Source organism: Anser brachyrhynchus (genome assembly GCF_964034855.1).
Source record: "Anser brachyrhynchus genome assembly, chromosome: 1".
In the NCBI taxonomy this organism is placed as follows: Eukaryota; Metazoa; Chordata; class Aves; order Anseriformes; family Anatidae; genus Anser; species Anser brachyrhynchus.
Window position 1 is genome coordinate 144,946,516 of NC_137694.1, and position 8,676 is coordinate 144,955,191.

Here is an 8,676-nt window from a genome sequence, read left to right on the forward strand (position 1 = left end):
ACAAGAAAGTTTCTGTTGCTATGTTAAATCTTTAAATGCTTCGGTTTGAATTTCAAATACATATTGGAAACTCTACTGTCATACTAAGTGGATATAGTACTCTTCCTTTCTCACAACCCAGCCAAAACTGTTATATGCAGATATCTGTTTTTATACTGCTATTTTTGTCCTAAGCTTTACTAATGATAGATTTACCATGGACAATAACCATTTTGTTGTGTTTTGTTTTGTTTTGCTTTGTTTTTACAAGTTCTGCAATAATCTTTAAAGTAAATCAAACACAGTTGACACTTTGAGGGGTTAAAAAATTAATAACCAATAGCACCTGAAGCCTTGTCAGTTCTGCTGTTTGCTACTAACCTCTGCATTTTCCCCAAGAGTTTACACAGTATTGGAGCCAAGAAGTGGTCATGACTAATGAGCAAAAGGAATGCAGGGTAATGATGAAAGTATGTTGATTGGCATAATAAATATGCACAATTTAATGGTATATTCACCATTTGCCTTTGTTTTGAAATTCTTATATGCAAAACAGATTATTTTGGTGGCAATATACTGTTAAGAGCTGAGGGTGGGGGTTGTTGTTTTGCTTTGTATTATTTTTTTTTTCCTGTGGCTTAGGGATGGAATGGGGAAACCTGCAAAAGTGTTTGAATGCAAATTCTTTTGAAGGATAGTAGTTGCTGGTGTCTTTTGGAAAGCATGGAGAGGTCGGACACTCCACCAAAAGTCCTTTGACACACACACACAAAGAAAAAAAAAAAAAGAGAGAGAGAAAAGTTAGTGGTAAGGTGAGAGAGAGAAATCTTTAAATTGGTCTTCATTAGTGATGACACGAGAAAATGTTCATTACCCCAGAAGAGGAGATAAAAGGCTCAGAGCAGCGGTCTCATACCTCGATCTTCTCTGTCTGAGGACAGAAGATTTCAAGATCTGGAAGAAAAGTTTCCAATGCTTTCAAAATAATATTATGGAAGCAGGATGACAATTTTAGATGCATAAACAAAGAGAAAGGCATAGGTCTATATTGTCCAGGAAGGAGCAGAAAAAAATGCACATCTCCTAGTTTTCATTCTCAAATGTGTATTAAAAAAAAAAAAAAGTTAACCATATTACAGTCCCTACAAAACAGCTTAAGAATCATGCATCTTTTATTTTGACAATTTTATTTTTGAGCTTATTCTTTTAGATTTAGGATGACTGAGGATTTGAAAAAGGATTTGTAAAGTTCCCATGGACTCTTTCTGGACAACTCTGTATTACTTTGCAAATTCTTTCATCACTGGGTCATATTTATGAATCTTATGGCAACACAGCTTTGACTTATGTTGTCACTTCTGATTTACACCCTAAAACTGCTCATAGAAAGTCCATTCTCTTGTCATTTGGTCCAATCTTTTTCATACTTACTTTTTCTTACTGTCAGAACAAGAGGAGAGGAAGTAAATAATTAAATAAAACTAAACTATGTGCTAACAAAATTTTAATAAGTTTTGCTTTTGAAAAGGGAAAAAGAAAAACATGAGTTTGACAAACTAATATATATTTGGTTGACAAAAACATTCTTACCTTTGATCATCAATGTGTAAGTGAAAAAATATGCTGCACAGTTACACTTTTCTTCACTTTGGAGGTCAGAGAGGGTAGGAAAACTGCTTTTCCATTTAATTGCATATAAACATGTCCCCAGCCACTGCTTAAGCCAAATTGTACACAGAACGTTAAACTACTTTATGTGAAGTTAGAAGCAAATTAATATTTCATGAAAATCCTGCATTAACCCCTTGATCCTGACCTTCAGGTTTAATGGAGAACTGGAACAAAGATGTAGACCAAAGGCTTCAGTGCTACAGTCACAACAAAGAACACTACTTCGTAGAGATCATCCCTTTTCTCTCTCTTCAAAATATCCAGCAACTTTTACACAGCTCTAGATACTTCATGTTGGCTCCACTATTCTGTCTGGCCCCACACAAATCCATTCAGAAGAGGAAAGTGCTTTTAATTTACCTGTTTCATTTACATATTTACCTTGAATCTTAAAGAAGTATAAATTTCAGAAAGAACAGAAGTATAGAAAATGGGGTTATGCCAGGCTGGTGGCCAGTCACTAGTGGAGTTCTGCAGGGCTCCATTTTAGGCTCAGTTCTCTTCAATGTTTTCATAAATGACTTGAATATAGGACTTGAAGCTATATTAAGTTTGTGGATAAGACTAAATTGGGAGGAACTGTTGACTCCAACAGTGGTACAGAGGCCTTACAGAGAGATCTTTATAAATTGGAGGGCTGAATATTAACCAACAATATGAAATTTAACAAGAGCAAGTGCCAGATTCTGCACATGGGAAGAGGCAACCCCGGCTGTTTGTACAGACTGGGGGACAAGAGGCTGGAGAGCAGCCCTGCAGAAAGGGATCTTTTGGTTCTGTTTGATGGCAAGTTGAATATGAGTCAACAGTTTGCCCTGGCAATCAAAAGGGCCAATGGTATTCTGGGGTGCATCCAGCAATGCTGTGCTTGATGCACACAAGAAGTTGAGGGAAGTAATTGTGCTGCTCTGCTCTGCACTGGTGTGGCCTCATCTTGAGTACTGCGTGCAGTTTTGGGTGCCTCAATTTAAAAAAGACATAAAACTATTAGAGAGTGTCCAAAGGAGGGCTATGAAGAAGATCAAGACATACGAGGAGCAGCTGAGGTCACTTGGTTTGTTCAGCCTGGAGAAGAGGAGACTGAGGGAAGACCTCATGGTGACCTGCAGCTTCCTCATGAGGGGAGTGGAGGGGCAGGCACTGAGCTCTGCTCTCTGGGGACAGTGATAGGACCCAAGCATGGAGCTGGGACAGGGGAGGGTCAGGCTGGGTGTTAGGGAAAGGTCCTGCACCCAGAAGGTGGTCGGGCACTGGCACAGACTCCCCAGGGCAGCGTCACGGCAGCAAGCCTGATGGATTTCAAGAAGTGTTTGGACAATTCTCTCAGACATATGGTCAATTTTTGGGTGGTCCTGTGTGAGCCAGGAGTTGGACTCAATGATTCTTGTGGGTCCCCTCCAACTCAGGATATTCTATGATTCTATGAAAATTATTTTCTGGCTTGCATATCTCTCTGCTAAGCCTTGGCCAGTACTCATCAAAGGTCTGAAGATATGGACAGATGTATTTGTTGGTCTTGTTCGGGGTGTCCTGGGGCATCACCTTTCCTTATGATGCTACAATATCAAGTACTGCTCATTGGTATTCCAGTGAGCAAGTAATTTTGCTGAATATACATATATGAATGTATTTGCTGAATATATATATGTATAAGTCTTTTGTTTGGAGTCATCTGTTACAGTTTGCTCTTCTCAGAGACATATTTCACTGACAGAGCATATCGCAGAATCACAGAATCATCTAGGTTGGAAGAGACCTCCAAGATCACCTAGTCCAACCTCTGACCTAACACTAACAAGTCCTTCACTAAACCATATCACTAAGCTCTACATCTAAACATCTTTCAAAGACCTCCAGGGATGGTGATTCAGCCACTTCCCTGGGCAGCCCATTCCAATGCCTAACAGCCCTTTCAGTAAAGAAGTTCTTCCTAACATCCAACCTAAACCTCCCCTGGCGCAACTTTAGCCCATTCCCCCTCGTCCTGTCACCAGGCACGTGGGAGAACAGACCAACCCCCACCTCGCTACAGCCTCCTTTAAGGTACCTGTAGAGTGCGATAAGGTTGCCCCTGAGCCTCCTCTTTTCCAGACCAAACAATCCCAGCTCCATCCACTGGCTCAATTGTCATGGTTGTATTGAGGACAATCCTGTGAGTGATCAGGAACAGTAGCTATGATGCAGATGGCAATCACTGCACCTGAAATGTTCATTACTGGAGATCAAGTATAGCAGGAGGAAGAACCTTTTAAAGAGGAGATGATGGATATTGTTGATTCCCATTTCTCAAAACCCAAAAGCCAGAGAAGAACAAAATTAGTTTGTGGCAATTTCAGTGCTTGCCCCAAGATGCTTAAAGAGCATATCTTGTTTACTGCAGTATACCTCTAAAACTTATTCTCTCCACTGGGGATTTTCTTACTATTTTATATATTATCTGATCCCTGGGTATCCAGAGAAGTTAAAAAGAGGAAGGCACAGAAATGCCCACATTTTGCCCAGCACTTGGCATTCATAAAGGGAAATTTTAAAAATAAAAATAAAAATAAATAAAAATAAAAATAAAAATCGGACCATTCATCCTTTCCATCTGCCTATTGTTGTTAGGGCTCCTTAATTTACTAAAACCAGCAGATAGGTACCAAATTGATAACTGTATTGTAAATCTACCACTAAAAGGACTGGAACACCTGAGCTTTCAAAATAAATCAATTAATCACTAGCCCCCATGTGGGTACAGAAATACTCTGGAGTGGAGGAAATATGGATTGATGCTGTGTTGTCTGCCTCAGTCTGTTGGGAATAAGTAGCTCCAAGAACCACAATTTTCCTCATCAATATCATAAGCATTATTTCTGAAGTCTCATGGTGGCAAACTCAAACATTAACTATGTCTCTGCTAAATATTATAGTAGACTCATAAAATCAGAGTGTCTGGCCATGGCTGTGACAGACACTGCAACAGAAACCGTGCAGGTGGTTAGTACTGCTAGGGGACAACAAGCTACAGAATACAGAGCTCAGAGGGAGGTTCCCAGTGTTGATGCAGAAATCTTCCCCTATTATATTTTAGTAGGAAAGGCATCTTTTCACAAATTTTCCTTGCTTTGAAGAATTTGAACTACTCTATTCCTAACATAAACAATAAAACAGATATAGGACTTGCTTATACTTTCAATCCTCACAGTAGCGCATGTTTCAATTAAAAGTAAAATTATTACATTCTTTCATTTGTGCAATTTTTTGATAAAATAGTACATTTATATGTTAATTTTGCTAAGATCAACTTTATTTATCTACAGGAAGCTATTCCAAGATTGTTGTACATTTTCTTCGCTTCTGAAATGTTATCACATTTAATTGCCTGATCTTATTTGGGTTGCAATCATAGTCATTAATTAGCAGGAAGGTGAGGGACAGCATCATATCTAACTATCTGTTATGGCTGCTTTAATGAGGAAAATACCTGCCATCATTTTAAAGGCATCCTGTATACTTCACAAATACAGCTTTCTGTAGCATTCTCATTTAGGCTGTGAACATCAAAGGAAATTGATGTCAGGTGTGAACAGAAGCTGTTGAATATATCTGTTGAGGAAGCTGAGTGGTGTGTCTGGATGGGAGAGATGAAGGGCAGCTTAAAACATTAACAAAACTACAGGTAATTAGTGTAAACTTTCAAGGGTAAGGTATGCTTGAGGAATAAAAATGTTGTTTATAGCTATTCCGTGTAGTGCCACTATTGCTAAGGGTCTGTCAATGTTTTCATTTATAAAGCTCTATTTTTATAGTATTGTGCACTAGTAATAAAAAATGTGCTTGGGGCTAGAAGTTGACAATTTAAAGGAAAAATAAATTGTTTTTGTTGTTTTGATGCTTCTTTAAAATTATATGAGTGTATGAATAACAGAAGTTTATCTGTTCTGACTGGTTGTTTTCCTTTGTATAATTCAGCTGTTGGTTTAAAATCAAATTAATGAAATTTGGCAAGCAATTAGTACTTAGTATGGACTAATCAGCGTTGGAATTCTTGGAAAAAGAAATAAATAAACCAAGATTATTTAGTGTTTCACCAGCAAAATTATACCTTACAAAGGGAATTGTAAAGAGTTTAATGCATCTGTAGAATATGTTGAATTAATATTTTCATTTCAAGTGAAATGTTATAGAATATTACCTGGAAATGAGTTTATAGAAGTGTTGAAATACAAATGAATGTGGTCAGTTACAAAGATACCGTAAGTTTAGTGTGTGCTATCAGGCTTGTCAATTGGCTCATAATGATATTGTCATATCTTGTCTCAATAATTCTTCGTAAATAGAATATAGGAGAAACCTTGTTAAGCTATTGACATCCTCAGGTTCCTACATGCTTAAAAGAAACACAACGTAATTTCCTGGAAGAAAAAAGCGTGCTTTTTAACTCTTGCTATGCAATTATCATTGAATATTTATTCATCTATTTATTTTTGCTGTAGTTCCATATTGGACTCTGTTTACTGTCAGGGGCTTTTTTTTTCCCCTCCATTGTATTATAACAATCAGAGCAATGTAATAATGTTTGCACATTTGTGAAACAGATCCTTTTAAGTAAGAGTTTAAGAACCAAATATGCTACAGTTCACAAGGATGCATGTATGGAATAGTAATTACTGTTCCTACTAGTTTTTTCACCTTCCAAGAGATCTGATCACTTTGTATAATAAATTCATGATACTTCACTCAGATGAGGGCAGTGAAGACAAGTAAACACTTGGCTCAAATGTATCTCAGCAGAGTAATGCCACCACAGGACTGGAAGTCAAGTCTCCTGAACATCATCCTAATGCTTTACTTGCTGTATGAATATGCTTCTGTTATCTATCTGCTGAAATATCGGAAAATACTGGCCGAACGTTTTTTCTCTTCCTCTCTCTGTAGGGAGAACCTTGATGTGTGCTCCAAAATGGAACCCTTTAAGTTTTGACAAATACAGCTTTCTATTAAATCCTTAAAATCAATGTTGATACATATTTAAATGGTGGGATATGTCTTTGGATTAAAATATCTATACATATGTTGTATGTGTGTATATATGTATGGTGTGTTCCCTACTCAGAGATCATAATTTCAAACTCAGTGCATCAGCACACTGCTTATAATGGAAGTAATATGATCATCACAAACTTGATGCAGCAGTTTTTAGTAAAAGATGACTTTTAATGAAAGTGTATCCATTTTGAATGATGTCCTGATTAACAGTATGGCCAGAGTTAAAGTTTTGTGATGATTACTATAGTTACTGTGGACTCTTTCAGGAATACTTTCACACTACTCAACTAGTTGCATGACTTTCAATTGAGAATCCAAGTACATAAGCCCAAAAGACAGGATCATGGTCATATAACCTAACCACCCCAAAAACATAGGGTAGAAAATATCTTAGATAAGACTTCTTGTGTTTGGAAACAGAGCATCTTTTAAAAACTCTATTTTCCCTGTGTAATTTCCTGACTCTTCAGGAAAAGAAGTGAAATTGTCCTTGTCATATTGTACCTCGTGCGACCTCAAAAGCCCAGGGTTGGCCTAACTAAGGTCCTTTAGTCTAACTGGAGGTTAGACTGTCTTTGTCAGGGAAACTGAGTGGGACTTGCTAACTGGATACAGATACTAAGTTTATTATAAAGCTAGTCTATGAATCAAGACTTCTGATCTTCAGCATATACGTATTTTTCTGTTTCGTTACTACTCCTTTCCTCCCCCCTCCCCCCCACTTTAGGCTGATCACCTAATGCTATTATATGAAATGACTGAATTCTGCCCTTAGATTCCTAACTGCAATTGAATTCTAGTATAAAAAGCAGAGCGAAAATTTGGCAGAAAAGATCTCATATATTCACACTTTCTTTTTATGAACATGAAGCTATGTTTGGGTGCAATAAACACCTGTCATCTTAAATAGTAAAGAATGTACTGCATTCTGCATGTTTCTTTTTTTAATGATAAAAGTGCTTTAATTTCTAGTTAAATGCAAAGCCACATTGAAGGAACTAATATTTCAGAAGAGATGGTAAGGAGAACTGCAAGTAAATACAAACAAATAAAGTAAAAATATTCTATTTTATGCAAAAAAAAAAAAAGACACAAGAATGTTGTAATTCAGATGACCTTGAAAGAGATATGACACAGACATTTTGTTGAATAATGATGTGCCTAATATTGACATAGGGATGACAAAAACTATTTTAGACAGTTTCCCATGATGGACAGGTAGTGATATCCTGTGAAAAGCTTGAGTAGAATTCTTTTCACTATTTCAATAGCAATCTTTTTTTTTCTTTCTGAAGTTAAACAATTGATGAGACCTCCTAATGGCTTTCCATGTGTTCATCACAGCTACCTGCGTGAATTTGCAGTAATTAAGCAATCTGAAACACTGACTGACCCAGAGAGAAAGCTACTCTATACCAGTGGTGTCCTTGAAATGTCTTCATCATCAAGCAGTCTCTTCTCTTCATCTCAGTGAAAGCTAATGTCAGCACTACTGTGTAGCAACCCTTCCTGTAGAATAGCTATTGAAATCTTATAAGGATATTTATATATATGAAATATATAAAGAAAAATAAAAGAAAAATCCCACCAGCAAAGCAGTGTGGGCAGGGAAATGGCCCTGTGAAAATGTTTCTGATATCAGGAGGTAGGGAAAGGGGACTTGGTGAGGATTAAAAATGACTTTTTTTTTCTTTTTTTAAGGTCAGAAATATAATTAGCATTTCAAAGGATGTGAAGATGCACTACCTCGGGGACCACAATGGCCAAATTTGTGCCATTTAATGTCAACAGCCATTGGAGTTGTGATAAAATTAATAGAGCCTTGTGTGATTGATAATGTACCTCATCGGCCATGCCAGTACAAAAATCCCACAGGTTTAGTAGCAAGGAACAATGTTTAGATCACTTTTGAAAGGAGGCTGTTTGAAAGATGTACTTATGGGCTTTAATTAACTTTTGAAATGTGTGACAACCTACCACACTACCAAAAAGTAA

At 37.2% G+C, this 8,676-nt stretch overlaps 1 long non-coding RNA gene across 1 annotated transcript; it reads left to right on the top strand.

Annotated features, from left to right (window-relative positions):
• Positions 1-3,164: 3,164 nt before the first annotated feature.
• Positions 3,165-8,331, top strand: LOC308188299. The gene is made up of 3 exons (XR_013945371.1): positions 3,165-5,311; positions 6,571-6,670; positions 8,026-8,331. It is a non-coding gene; the product is annotated as an uncharacterized lncRNA (long non-coding RNA).
• Positions 8,332-8,676: the final 345 nt, after the last annotated feature.